The sequence below is a fragment of the Pongo abelii genome, chromosome 12 (assembly GCF_028885655.2).
Source record: "Pongo abelii isolate AG06213 chromosome 12, NHGRI_mPonAbe1-v2.0_pri, whole genome shotgun sequence".
NCBI classification, from domain to species: domain Eukaryota; kingdom Metazoa; phylum Chordata; class Mammalia; order Primates; family Hominidae; genus Pongo; species Pongo abelii.
Window position 1 is genome coordinate 88,082,357 of NC_071997.2, and position 15,990 is coordinate 88,098,346.

Genomic DNA, 15,990 nt, shown 5'->3' on the forward strand with positions numbered 1-15,990 from the left:
TTTATGTTTGATTTTTTTTTTTTTTTTTTTTTTTTGACAGAGTGCAGTGGCACAAACTTGGCTCACTGCAGCCTCTGCCTCCCAGGTTCCAGCAATTCTCGTGCCTCAGCCTCCCGAATAGCTGGGAGTACAGGCATGTGCCACCACCCAGCTAATTTTTGTATTTTTAGTAGAGACGAGGTTTCACCATATTGTTCAGGCTGGTCTTGAACTCCTAACCTCAAGTGATCTACCTGCCTTGGCCTCCCAAAGTGCTGGGATTACAGGAGTGATCTACTGCGTCCAGCCTGTTTCATTGATTTTTTTTAGTGATGTGCTTTTATTCTGTTCTCATTTTCTTTTGTGCAGCTTCTGTAGGTATTTTCTTTGTGGTTACTATGAGGATTACATAAAACATAGTTATAATGATCTCTTTTAAACTGATAAATCACATATAAATATTTCATTCCTTTACGTCTCTTCCCTCTGTGTTACCAGTGTCACAAATTATGTATCTTTTTATATTTTATATTCATTAACATAGTTTTATAGTTAGCTATTTTCTGTGCTTTTATCTTTTAAATTGGAATTTAAAAGATAATCCAATTTAAAAGATAAATATCCAATTTTAAATTGGAATCACTTTGGAATTAAGTGATTTATGCACTCCATAACAGATCATAGGATTCTGTATTTATCTATACATTTTCCTTCACTAGAGAGCTTTATATTTTCATATCTTTTTGTGTTTCTGTCTAGCATCCTTTTGTTTCAACTTGAAGGATTCCTTTTAGCATTTCTTGTAAGGAAGGTCTAGTGGTGATAAATGATGAATTCCCTCAGCTTTTGTTCATCCAAGGTCTTTATTTCTCCTTCATCTTTAAATGATAATTTTGCCAGATACAGTATTATTGGCAGTTTTTTTCTTTCAGCACTTTTAGTATATCTTCCAACTCTTTCTGACCTGTAACATTTCTGATAGAAGTCCACTGATAACTTATGGGAGCTCCCTTGTATGTGTCAAGTTGCTTTTCTCTTGCTGCTTTGAAGATTCTGTCTTTGACATTCGACAGTTTATAATGTGTCTCAGTGTGGACCTCTTCTGATTCATCATATCTACAGTCTGTTGAGTGTTTTGAATTTGAATGTCCATTTTCTTCCTTAGATTTTGGAAGTTTTTGACCATTATTTCTTCAAATAAGCTCTCTGTCCTATTCTCTCTTCTCCTTCTAGAACTCCCATAATGTATATATTGGTCAGCCAGATGGTATACCATAAGTCCTTCAGGCTTTCTTTACTTTTCTTCATTCTTTTGCTGTTGTTGTTACTCTGACTCAATAATTTCAAATGACTTGTCTTTGAGTTAGCTGATTCTTTCCTGTTTGATCAAGTCTCTTGTTGGTCTTCCACAGTGAACTTTCCTAGCCAGTTGTTTTCTTCAGCTCCAGAATTTCTAGTTTGTTCTTTTTTATAGTTTCTATATCTTTGTTCATATCCTCATTCTGTTCATGCTTTGTTTGCCTGATTTCATTTAGCTGTCTATCTGTATTCTCATGTAACACATTGAGCTTCTTTAAGATTATCATAAATTCTTTTTCAGGTAACTAGTAGATCTCTATTTCTTTGGAGTCAGTTAATGGAGATTTATTTTGTTTCTTTGACTGATTTTCCTGTTTCTTTGTGTGCCTTGTTATTTTTTGTTGTGATTTTTGAATTTGAAAAACAGCCACCTCTCCCAATCTTTACATACTGGCTTTGTATAGGGGAAGATCTTCACCAAATAGCACAGCCAGAGAATCTGACAGCCTCTCAATCCTTTTATGGGGAGATGTGTCTTCTCTCACCCTCTGCATGTAAATTCCCAATTAGAGAAGTTTGTCAGTTTCTTTTTCAGTTTATAGTTTCTTCCTCCCTCTTGTGCCTGTCTGTGGTACTTGCGGGGTTCTTGGTGCTGCAAAAAGCTACTAAGCTCTCTTTTGTTTGCTGCAGACCCCAGGTATCCAAGGTATGCTGGTTCAGCTAGCACTCTGAGTCAGGCAAGACTGAAATCAACATTCTGGGCAGCCCAACTCCCACCCAACCCCTTACTTTTTCACCCCCTAAAAAGCTAGTATATTGCATGTACATTTCACTTTTCTATTTTCCTCTCAAGGCAGAAGCCATGATTTGGGCTTTTCCTCCCTATTATGAGCTACGCTGGCTTAAGAGAGGGGCTGACATCATTCAAATGGAACTACTTTTCTTATCTCTTTCAATAGAACTATTCATGGCTTTGATCCTGCCTTGGGTGCTGTGAATTCACAACTGGCTTCTGGAGCTATCCTAAATGTTTTTGGGTCATATATTGTTAAATCAGTGTCTTTGTGGGAAAACAAGGTCTAGGGCTTCCTATTCTTGCTGACATTACTGTAAGCCATTAAGTTTTGAAGTGTTTGTTATGCAAATCCAAACTGGAACAACTTAAAGGACTGCAAAGACATTAACATAGGTATTGATGGCATTGATAAAGAATGGCTGTAAGTACTACAATACTACAATAAGATTGATACTGTGGCCTTCTGGCAGAGAAGAAAAGCTCTCCCTATGAAGTAGCTTTGAATAAATAAGTAAATAAAATCAAACTTGAATTGGCTCAAGCCTCTAGATTTAACTATCAATGTATAGGAAATACAGAAGGTAGCAGTTCATGTTAAATGACAATATGGGGATGCAATCAGCAAAACTCAGACTCTATAGGAAAACCTACAGAACAAATAGTTTCTTTAACAAAGTGCAAGGAGAAAAAGCAAAAGGAGATAAAGAAGAAATCTTTAGATTAAGAGACTTGAGAAGCATTTTTTTTCTAAATAGCTGAGACCTAAGTTATATTTCTATTCATTCACATAATGTTCCTCTTGCACATAGATACTCCCTAAGCAATGAACGCAAGGACTTCAGCACATTTTTGTATAATTTTAAACTGTCAGATTATACATGACCCAAAAAATAAAACCTTTGACCCAGCAACAATTCATATAGATATATGAATACATATTCACTACAGTTTTGTTTAGAACGTCAAAAATAAAAGCAAAAAAAGGAATTTAGATCTTTATAAGGCCAATTAAATAATCATAAATCCAAACAACAGAGTAGGTCATTAAAAACTATAATAATGTTCATTGACATGAAAAAAAATTCCCAAGTTTCATTATTGAGTGAAAAAATGCGGGTTATCCAATCATATGCACATTATAAACTCATGTATTTAAAATCATGTGTAAGTGTTTATGTATACATAGAGTTATCTGAAAGGATGATTACCAAAATGTTAACTGAGAATTAATACATTTAAGTGATACATAAATTATTTTGAGTAATGAGAATATGATTTATTTTTACTTTATTACCCTTTTATTATTTGAATTTTCTACATGAGTTTTCCTGTGTATCATATTTAGAAAAATTATTTTTCATTTTTATATTCTAAAAACAAACCAGGTACAGGAGAAACCCCCATTCATTCAATCATTTAATATCAGTTTGATACTTACAGAATAATGTTATTGTCTTCTCCAAAGATATAAGGAGAAAGGAAACATAAGTGGAAGTAGAAATATGTAAGCATTTGCTACTTGACATCACACAAAACATTCTGTGAGTCAAGGGTAGCAGGTATTATGCAAGAACACAGTATGAGCTCAATGTGATGTGATCCACTGAGAAATCCCATATACCTAGGGTAGATAGGCTATAGATCTATCTATATAGGGTAGGTAGGCTATAGATCCCATATACCTAGGGTAGATAGGCTATAGATCTATCTATGTAGGGTAGATAGGCTATAGATCTATCTATATAGGGTAGGTAGGAATTCTGGCCCTACCCTTACCCCATCCATAGGAACTGATCATATTATTACTCTAACTAGCGCTGGATTGTACATATAAGGCATATACTAATTTAGGGCACCAGCAAAACATATGTAGCAAAATAAATTTTGAAAAGGATTTGTATGAAATATTACTTTCAATTTAAACATATAATAGTAGTCATTTACACTCACTTATTCAACAAATACTTATTGGCCACCCTCTATAGTCCAGGTTCAGTGCTAAGTGCAGAGTTAGAGGTGAACAAGACAGATGCATCCCCTGTCCTCTCAAACCTTGCATTCTAAAGTAGCAACACATTTTCAGCTAAACAAATTTCTTCAGGTTGCCATAGAGTAACAGTGATTAAGAACACTTACTCTGGAGCCAAACTGCCTAGGTTTTAATCCCACCTCACCCACTTACTAGCTATATAACTTTGAGCAAGTTATTTAACATTTGTTGTCTTGATTTCCTCATCTGGGAATAATAGTACCTTCTTTAGAGGTTTTTTTAAATGAGATATTTAATGAGTAAACTGTTTAGAAGAGAGCCAGCACACATTAAACACTCAGAAAGCCATGCATATAGACTTTTATTAGGTTTTTCACAGAGATGTCAGTCTGGATTACAACGAGGTATACACAAAAGCCCTTACTTTTTCTTCAACACAAATTTATTTATTATTTTCCTTACATTTAGAAATTTTTTAGACCATCTGGAAACCTGTGATTGAAAACAGCATATTTAATGTTTGAGTCTATTTGGCAAAAATTTGGTCAGAGTAGAATCTCTCAGATGGAGAAGGCTCTACTTAAGAATCTATCACTCAGGGCAGGCATGGTGGCTCATGCCTGTAATCCCAGCACTTTGGGAGGCTGAGGCGGGCGGATCACTTGTGGCCAGGAGTTCGAGACCAGCCTGGCCGACATGGCAAAAACCCATCTTTACCAAAAGTACAAAAATTAGCCGGGTGTGGTGGTATGCACCTGTAATCTCAGCTACTCGGGAGGCTGAGGCAGGAGAATCATGTGAACCTGGGAAGTGGAGGTTGCAGTAAGCGGAGATCATGCCACTGCACACTCCAGCCTGGGTGACAGAGCAAGACTCTGTCTCAAAAAAAAAAAAAAAAAGAATCTATCACTCACTGAAACTGTATTATGTCTTTGTTTACCAGTTTATTACCTCCCCTGTAAAGAAAAAAAAGTAAGCTCCAAGAGAACAACCACATCACAATTGGACACAACCAGTGTCCAATGCAGTGCCTGAAATAAATAGGTGCTCAATAAATGTTTTTAAATGAACAGAAAGTCCTCACAACACAAAAATATGAATTCAACAGAATTTGAACTAAGTGTTTTTGATAAGTTTGCAAAGCCAATATCCTCAAGTAAAAGTATAGAACTTTATAAATTATATATGAAAATAATCAATCACTAAAAAGACTCACAATTTTTTAAAACTTTGTTACTTTTCATATCCCCAAGACACTTATTACCCAACCCGTGTAACTGTGCCTACAGTTTAATTCCAAAGAAATAACACAGAGAATCTTTCAAATATACTCTTTTATTTTGAAACAAGTTATTTACATTTTTATGAAAATTATTTGCTATGATTCAAGACTAACAACAAAATGAAAGTAGCCATGGCTTTTTTTCCCTCTTAGGTTAACTATAGGTGGGAAAATGAGAAGCTTTGATTATGTAAATTAAAGCAGAATCTATTATCTCCTTTCTGATCTATGTCCTGATCATGGAGGGTTTTTAAGCAATGTTAGTTTCGCATATTAGGAATCACAGTCAGTTAACAATTGCTGCTAACTGATGGGCTGTATTTGCCAACTCTATCAGTTTGACTCAGCTTCCAGAGCTTAATGGTCCTCCAGGCTAAAAGAGAAAGCTGATCCATCAGGCTTGCATTAGCATAGAATCACACTCCAAGCTTATTGATGTGTGCTCAGCATAACTACCATCCCCAGCACCCAGCTCAGTCCATTATTTTCATTTTATCTCAAGTCATTTGTATGGTTGTCTGCCCCAGTTAAAGCTCCAGCAAGACTTAAATGAATTTGTGAGAAAGGAGACAAATGCCCCCTGAACTTTGGGCACTTTGCTATCAAGGCTTGCTAACATAAAATATACTAGTACTATTCTTAGGGCCACTTAGTGAGCATATCGAGAATAGCCTATTGCGGGGGATATGGGGGAGTCACTTACTACTCTATTAGCCATCAAGGAGTGTGATGATTAAATGATTTTTTAACTGTAATTTTAAAGCACTGTTCTGATTTCTGCTGAAAGCTATTTATAAAAATAAATTTCATAACAGTTACATCTTTGCTGCTTAAATACCTTTCTCTTTTAAAATACAGAACACACACTAAAATAAATGTTCTAAATATTAATACATTTCATCACCTAGGGAAATGTTACATTTAATGGTAACAAGAAAAACAACAATCTATAACAACCAGGCATTTAATGTGCACAAAACCCCATAATAAGAAGGGATTTAATGTGTGTATAAACCCTGTAATGGGTTTGTATATAATCAGGCATTTGAGGTATACATAAAATGACTTTAATTGTAAATCTTTAAAATGAAAATAAAGTGCTTGTGTAGCTGTTTTGAATATACAATAACTATTGAAATTCTAAAGCTGGTCTTCAAAACTATTTTCTACGAATTTACATAGTGCTTACAACTATAATTCTGAGAGAATCTGAAAAGGGAAATATTCCTAAATCTTTTTTTTTTCCCCACTTAGAAATGTCTACAGAGGTAGAGCAGCTGGCCCAGATCCCACAATAAGTTAGTGTACCTAAAACTCAAAAAGTTGGTGGTGCATTTTCAATTTGTTTATCTGTCACTTAAAACTTCAGAATGTGATATTTTTGCCTACTTGTCTTATTTTTATACTTGAGAAGTTAAAACCCAATCTGAGAGTCTTTCTATCCCAAGTAGCTTTCCTCTTTATGTACATAGTTACGTACGGCCTTTAGAAACCTGGTATTACTGCAACTAGAAGAGGAAGAAGAAAAAAAACACTTTTAAATAATTTAATCTATCAAGTATTGCTACAGGAGTATTCATCTGTAATCGCCCTTCATTGATTTCTCTCATCTCCCTAGAGAGAGAATGGAAAGTTAACATTTGTAAACTGTTAAAACACTACAGAAAAGCTGGTTGTTAGATTAAAAATAGATTGACACTTGTGTCCTTACAAGATGAATAATTATATAAAAATGTCTTTCTAAATGCTGTTTTCAATTCTGAGAAGCACAGTAAGACCGAACAACACAAACCCCTGAAAGTAGACCTTTTCATCTTGAATGTACTAGCAGAATGGCGAATAAAGAAGCTGACATTTATTGAGCACCTACTTTGTGTCCAGACAGTATTCACTTACATGATCTCATTTAACCATCTGAAATATACCACAGGTTTGGTTTGATTACTCTCTGTTTACAGAGTTTCACAAGGTGACTCAGTCATTTGCTAAAAGTCACAAAGCTGGCAGGGCGCAGAGGCTCACACCTGTCATCCCAGCACTCTGGTGGGCCGAGGCGGGCGGATCACTTGAGATCAGGAGTTCAAGACTAGCCTAGCCAACATGGTGAAACCCTGTCTCTACCAAAAATACAAAAATTAGCCGGGCATGATGGCACGTGCCTGTAATTCCAGCTACATGGGAGGCTGAGGTGGGAAGATCACTTGAACCAGGGAGGCAGAGGTTGTAGTGAGCCGAGAATGCACCACCGCACTCAAGCCTGAGCAACAGAGCGAGACTCTGGCAAAAAAAAAAAAGTCACAAAGCTGCAAAGTCCTAATGCTAGATCTGTGTCTCCAAACCCAGATTAATCTGACTCCAAAATGGGGGATGTTCTTTACACTAATGTGCAGGCTGTTCCATGCTTCCAAGAGAATCTGAGGGTTCACTATTCATTTGCAGGGGAATGGCTTATCCATCAGCAAACAGCCATGGCAGAACTAGCTAATTCAACTTTGTAACATCTGGAATTTCTGTTGAGAATTTCCAAAAGAAGAAAACAAATATCGAGGGTTTCTAATCTATCTTTGCTTTCTCTTCTTACTTATTTCTAGTTTCAAAGACTCTTGTACACTAGGCACTTTTAAGAAATATGACTTAAGGGCCGGGCACGGTGGCTCATGCCTGTAATCCCAGCACTTCTGGGAGGCCGAGGCGGGCGGATCACGAGGTCAGGAGTTTGAGATCAGCCTGGCCAACATGGTGAAACCCCATCTCTACTAAAAATACAAAAATTAGCCGGGCATGGTGGCACGCACCTGTAGTCCTAGCTACCCGGGAGGCTGAGGTGGGAGAACTGCTTGAACCCGGGGGGTGGAGGTCGCAGTGAGCCAAGATCATGCCACTGCACTCCAGCCTGGGTGACAGAGCAAGATTCTGTCTCAAAAAAAAGAGAAAGAAAATAAAAAGAAAGAAATATGACTTAAGGCAAGTTGGCAAGTTGGTACTCTCAGAAGGAATTTATGATCATCTTTTGCCTTCCAGAAAGTGATGCTAACCAAATAAAAAACAGTCATCTCCATTTTTTAAGTATACAGAAATATATGCAACCATACATGTTTTTATTTGTATGCAGAAAATGACTCTGGAAGAATACAAAAGAAATTAGTCATTGTGGTTACTTCCAGAGAGGGAAACTGGGTTGATGAAGGACAGAGCTGGAAAGGAGACTTTTCACAGTTTATATTCTTGAGGCCATTTTGAACTTTGAATCATATGAGCATAGTACATATTCAAAATATATATACTTACATACAAATATAAATAAATCATATTCAACTAACTTTATGATGAATGCTAACCAGTGTCACTGCAGCTACACCTAAAGCAATAACTGGCTTATGAATACTGTACTTCACTAAGTATTTTAAATAGAATTTATTGTAATGATATAGCTGAGAAGCTTGCTTGAATGAGTTAAGAGTTAGTATCCCAGACACTAGCTTTGTAGAAAACATAATTGGGCTGGAGAAGGAGAAATCGTAAAATAGGAAAATAGGATAGCTGATTAATGATCTCCCAAAAAAGAAGGAAAAGAAAAACATTTAGCATGAGGATTTCTGCGATGATTGTAATGAAGATCATGAAGACAAGGAGAGGTAGGCTGCCTTGGCCAAAATATCTTTTCTTATAAGTCCCATCTCCCCAGGCATATTTACCATTTAAACAAAAAAGGAAGAGTTACTGATGGTGGTACCTTCATTTTCCCCTGGTTGCTTCCCCTAAAAGAGAAAGTATGACATGTATAGAAAAGATAAACTTGGCTGTAGTTAAAGATTTTCATTCTAAGGTATTTTTGTTTCTTCTTTCATAAGAATGTATATATTTATATAATAATTCTGAGAAATAGAGGGTAAGAGGGCTAAAAGACCTAAATATTCTTCTACAACAAATAAAAACAGTTAAATGTCACCTGATAACCTATTCTTTACAATATATAGATTCTGTTATTTCTCTTAGGAAAGAACTAGGATGTTTACCAACCCTATAGTCAGATTACTTCTATTTGTAACCTATAACTCTTTTGTTGTAATTCAAGTCCTTCATCACTAGTGAAAATGAAAATTTATTTTCATACTCACACACATAAATAAATCCTTTCACTTAAGTTACACATATTAAGAATCTAATATGTACTAGCAATATATTTGGATTCATGTTGACCTGACTTTTACTGAATAAATATTTGAATTACACAAGGCACCATTTAGGTTACAAGACTGGTAGCATATAGCATGTTCCCTATCCTCAAAGAGTTTACTAGTAGGGTAGAAGCTATGATTTCAATATTTTATAAATCCCATCCCATGCTACTTAATATTTATGATTGATAAATATTAACCAAATGGAACTGAATTCTCATTTAGACTTTCCTTTTTCAAAGTTAGGATTCCTGATAACTTTAACCTTCAGTTAAGGACCAACGTCTTTGACACACAGCATTCCAACTACAATGAATTCTGAAACAACAACAATAGATTACACAAATTAAGCTCTTTTTGCATTAAAAAAATAGCTTTTTAAGAATTTTAAATGTTTACCCCATGTGATCCTTATACTAACCCTGGGAGTTGTGATTTTTGTTACAAATAAAGAAACAATGGCACAAAGTGGTTAAATAACCTGGTCAAAGTTACACAGCTAGTGATAGGGCTTAAGCCCAGGCAGTCAAGCTCCAGACAGAATGTGTCTTAACCAGCAAACAATTTTGACTCTCAAGACACTAGTTTAAGAACTTTTCAATGGGTATGCTTCATTAGACCATATCCCATTAAATTCTTACAGCTGCAATGAATGACAATTGGGTTGGAAACCTTCTCAATATCTTTCAAACCACTGCCATATCCCATTTTCCTGAAGCCCTTACAGTGTATCATGGCAACGCAATTTCTTCTCTTCTTCCTGCACTGCTCAGACTTCAAAGTTCAAAGGGCAAGCAGAAAGAAAAATGAAGTCACATAACACAGAAAGCATCCACTGGAATCGCTGGTGACTTCTTTCATCTTGCCCATCTTCAGAGATAAGCCTCCTTCTAAAAAAAATCTATCTCTAGGCTTTGTTCTGGAATCCCCAGTCCTACTTTCACTTTTCACAGTTTCCTCCTCACAAATAACCAAATGCAACTAATTATTTTGTTAACCCAGTATGTGGGTACCATGAATTTCTTCTCAAGTTATTCTGAGATCAAGAAAGTTAAAATACCTTTCAAGTGCTTATCCTAGCATCTCATGATGCCATAAAGAAGCAGGGCTAATGTGATGATGCCCTTCTGCCTCATACAACGTCCTCTATCCATGGGTAAATTAAGATTTCAAGAGGGTCACTTCACAACAAAATCAAGAGTTCAAAGACCAGGCTACAAACTGATGGTACTGTTGCTAGAAATAAGCCGGATTCTGTTAGATAAATAATATCCTCTCTAGGTTTAAATAAAATGTTTATAGAGGTGTACCAATTCTTTCATGTCAAGAAATTCTTTTGATTCACTGATACAATACAATTCTAAAGAGTACAGTAGTGACCTAACATGAAAGCCTCTCCAAAAATGCTTGACTTCTACACAGATTCATTGCTATATTAGGTTTGGGGCCATTATGCCTTCCAAGAGATAAGTAAAATAGAGAAACAGATCAGAAATGGAAAAAAATCTATTGGCTATTAAAAATGATTTGTTTTATTATCCTACTTTAAGGCATAGTTACTAAGCAAAGCTAACTCTTAAGTTCCCAGTGCCTTGGGAACCCAGAGGAGGTGCCCTGGAAGCATGAAGGGGTAATGAAGACCCATGAACAAAGCTTTCTGGCAATGCATTTGGAGGGGGATTTCTGACAATTTTAAAATTTTCACCCCTGCTATATATTTAGTTTATTTTACTGGTAGGGTCAGAAACATTATTGGATACTGGGTAAAGTACTCAGTTTACTTACTTTGTTCACCCAGATTTTGTTGAGTAACGTATTTTTCAAGCCACATTTAACACAATGCACAACGTTGAACCTGAAGTCTCTATTTTAAAAGCTCTGGCAATTAGCTCAACTTAGAAAAAATAGCAAATAGAATTCTCAAACAATTTCTGCTGTAAACAGAAAAGAATGAAATAACTCACTCTGACTTACCCTATTATTTTTCATAGTATGAGTTAAAAATATATGTTTTATTTAAGAATTGCAGACGAAGCTTCTCCATCTTATTTTTTAAGAGTCGTCAAAATCAGATGTTACCGTCTCCTTATTCTTAGTAAAAGAATTTCTCTAAAATATAGTCAGGCAGACATTTTCCTTCTCTCTCTCAATGGTATTTTGTCTAATTCTTACTTCCATTAAGACAATACTGCCTCAAGCTTTATATCCATTTCCAAAGACTATCTTATTTCTTAAAAGCTACTTCTTTTAAACTCTGAAAGACTAAAAAGCAGCATTGAAAAACACCTCTTAGGGTTAATCTTATAGTCATTTTATTAGACTGTTTCACCCATGGCAGGAAAGAAAAATGAGAAATTTCATTTTAAACCTAGGTTCTAGAAATGATGTTTCAGTAATTCATTAAAATATTCATTAAAAGCTGATTACATACTCTTAACAGTAACATCTGCCCCTCTCCATAAAATGGACAATAAAATTATCTTTTAATAAAAATGTTTGCCCTATAAACTACATGATACAAATTTGCTTAAACCAAACTGAATCCATTCTCTAAAGATGACAAAAATTATCCCACTAGCTGAATTTCATTGCCAAGCTGTCAACTTGAATTTCTTCTGTTTAAAAATAGCTGTTCATTACATTCAGTAATGGGCTGTCAAAGCACTACAGCACTGAACCTGTATCATACACAGAAGCAATTGGGCAATGTGCATTATTATGTTTAGATTACTTGCATTCTTTACAAGACCCCTGGGCTAATTTTAAATGAGATGGTTCACTTGACTAAATCAAAACCTATTTTATTTTACCTTAGAGCTAATAGATATTTTCCATTTATGACTCGCTAGTACAAACACTAATAGCAGGTAAAACAAAAAACTTATTGAACATATATGTGAGTATAAGTAAATATGCACATATGTATGTTTATGGATTTGTATGTGGTTTTGCTCCCTACAGCCACATCTACTTTTAATAATAGATGATTCAATTACAACACAAGGCACACCAAATTAGACAATAGTCCCAATATGTGAGCAAGCATTGTCGTCTCCATGAATACATGATAAGTTGTTAACTGGAAGCATCACTCCTGCAGCATATAGTCTTTGATATTTTAGCATAGTAAATCAATTAGACATCTTTTAAACTAGCTAATGTATAATAATTCACCATATAATTTAGCATGGGATATTGTGAACAACTATAAAAAGACACATAAAACCTGCAGCTGAACCATTCTTCCCCAGCATGATATCATAACCCCAAAGGCATCCAATAATGGCTGCAGGATATCAAAGAGATGGTAACTAAACTGATCACAGATGACTTGTAAATATATCTAATGAATGCAAGAACTAGGTTAATGATTTATAAAATTTTTTCACTAGTCTTTATTTTCATTAATAAAGAGAGGCTACTTGCAGAGTCATGTAAAAAGAGATTATAATACAAAGGTTAAAGATAAATTTTACTTAAAAATTATCTCTAGGTTTCTAACTTTGGAATATCAAAGGTAAAATGACTTATAAACTCTTATTTCAGCAAAATTAAACTCTGTCAGCCAAGTCTGCCATGAAAGATTTCAGGGAAGAAACAATAGTAATATTTTTTGTGTGTTTAATATCTATTTTTTTAAAAAGGAGTGGGTGGGTGGGGAGCCCACATATATTTAAACATTATTTCTATGATTCAATAATATATCAGGCACACATGTGGCAAACAGTTGAATGAAAACAGTAAGAAAAGCACCCCCAAAATGCAATGGTTGCATTTATTTAAGGAAAAAATTCTCTCTCAAGTATGAGATAACTGGCCCTATGCCTAGTTAGAAGCTTAATAAGCATTATTTATTGATACTTTTCCCATTCCAAAGTCCACTGGAAAGCATATTCATTCTATGTTAAAGAATACACACCCACATTTTATTCCTAAAACTCTCCAAACACTTCATTTCATCGTGGCTCCTTTAACAAAGTGGAAAATTATTCTGGCTAAAAATCTACTTTTGATGTAATTACCCTAATTCAGTTTAAATAATGCCTAAGTTAGCTTTTTAAACCACCAGCTAAAATATGAATGGTATATAGTATACATATTTAACAATTAAAAGCCAGTTTTGTATTTTCTAACTCACTAAATGTGTGATATTATCAATATATATTATATGGTATTTGCATTATTATGCTTAGATAAGTAAAAGAAACTTAAAATACCTAGGTTTTTTTTCAAAAATGGAATAAGGTTTTTGGCTATTGGCTATTACAATCAAAATAGAAAGCTTTTGTTCTCTAAAATTGTCTCATGAAAATTTCAAACATACAGCAAACGTGAAAGAGAAGCAAATTTTACAGAGAAGACCATATACCTACCACCTAGATTCTATCCTTAACATTTTACCATGCTTGTTTTATCACATATCTAGCCATGTAAAATAGAAAGTTTTGATAAAAAGGTAAACATATTTCACAAGAATAAATGAAATAAAGAATAGCAAAAAGAGGATAATGCTTTACTGAATAAAGAACTTATAAGGATAGTAGTTACTGCTTTTGATTACAGCCAGATTCTCATAAATGATCATCTGCATTTTTTAAAACTATATCACTTTCTGTTAATAGAGACAACTGAATCTAAATTAATTCTATAGTAGATTCTAACTATTATATCTTAATTTGAAAGGCAAGGTTAGGACGGTAAAGGTAGAAAAACACCAGCCTTGGAAAGAACAGATCCTCCAAAAAACAAAAACCTTTTTAGTTTGTTTTTGAGTTACAAAAAAAAGGATTAGGGTAGTGATTTTTCTAATCATTAATGTATCAGAAATGAAAACTATTCAAGTTCAACACTTTGTCTACTGTAATACATGTACATGAGAAACAACTATTCTACCTCAAACCTCTAATACAACAAAAGAATACCACCCATGGTATTTTCTTTAGGAACTAAATGTGTTTCTTTTGCTACAGTAAAATTATTTTTTAATTAACACACAAGATTCTGGCAGATTTAGGAAGTTTACATCCTTTGTGCTTTTCACTTATTTACATGGGAAATTAGATTTAAAATTTGAGTTGCAAACAAGAAAACTAGTTTTGCCTCTAACTTTCATTTTCTCAGATGAACACTTCCAAAGAATGTTCAGTACTGCTTCCTCAAATCCTTTGATTGGGCACTTCCTGCAAAACTTCAACAAGTCAGAGAGCACAGAGAGTTGGAAAACAATAGGCAAAGCACATTTTTAATGCTCAAATAATCTTTGATAAATTAAAGATTTAAGTAGGAGAAAATTTCTAAATCTCAAAGCCCACTATTAAATCAACTTTTAAAAAGCATTACTAGAGCTATGACATTGTGATTTTTGTTTTATTGAAATATTTTTCACACCCAAAATTACTCTGGACTCCACAGAGAAATAGTGAATTGTACTTTTTTATTCCTCTTTTTTCAAATATGAAAGAAATGCTAATTAAAAGTGAATAAGCATTTCAAAATTTATTAACCAAAATTGAAATTAGCTTTAATTTGAATATTTGGTTTTGAAACTATATATGAAAATATATGGGTGAAAGTGTACCTAAAAATATATTAGTGTATACAAGACTCTCTTAATCACCATAAACTATGTTTAAGCAAGTTTACAATGCTTCATAACCCCTTTTAAGGTTTGTATTTGTTGATGAACCAACAATGTTTGGCATAATTAACGCTAAGATCTTCAAAACTCAATGACTGAAAATAATTGCTTCTCTCTTTTCTTTCCTGAGTACTCTGAAGCTGAACCTAAAGATTTAGAGCTGACTGGACAAATATAAAGGATGTCAAAAACAGTGACCACTGACATGCCATTCAAGGCACATGGAAGAGAGCTCAGGCTTGAATGCCTCTAAACTGCTCATTGGTAAGATCAGCTATCAGTGAGACGCAGTGTAAGTCAGCATTATTCACTGAGCCTGCTATGACCTTAAAATCATTGCTCCTGGGGTATGTTCACCCACCAATTAGTTTATATGCTCACTGGAAATCCACTGCTCAGTAAAAGCATCGGTCCCTCATTCCACAATGTTGATGAAGTGTGTGTGATGGCTTTCTCTTCACAACTTCACCCCTAAAGCTGACCCATCTCAAGCTGAAGCATTCAAGTCACTTGAGCATCCCTGGATTATCATGGATTTCACTACTTAACTTAAAAACTACTATAGTTTAACTCATTTGATAAACACAAATGTTATAGTGATCATAACAGGACATATGTAAAACAATGTAAAAATCAGAACTGAATTTACCAGTCCTCCAAAGGAAAAAAATTTCTAGTACTAACCCCCTCCAAAGATTTACTAAGGAACATAAAAGATCAGAATCTCTTTTACTCGTGAAAGTGTTATTTCATGTCAGATACTTGTTAATAGTGTTGAAAGAAATTTCCTTGCTGTTTTTAAGCAAGTATTAATTAGCATACATCTGC

At 34.6% G+C, this 15,990-nt stretch overlaps 1 protein-coding gene and 1 long non-coding RNA gene across 6 annotated transcripts in view; both read right to left on the reverse strand.

The window, feature by feature from the left end:
- The window catches only part of CAMKMT (calmodulin-lysine N-methyltransferase), a 417,058-nt gene that overhangs the window by 313,140 nt on the left and 87,928 nt on the right, over positions 1-15,990 (reverse strand). The gene's annotated exons all lie outside the window — the stretch shown is intronic.
- Positions 1-15,990, reverse strand: part of LOC112132101 (uncharacterized) — a 72,338-nt gene continuing 56,348 nt past the window's right edge. Inside the window, exon 4 of the long non-coding RNA XR_002913916.3 lies at positions 1-15,990. This exon is cut by the window's right edge and continues 37,441 nt beyond it. This is a non-coding gene — a long non-coding RNA (uncharacterized LOC112132101).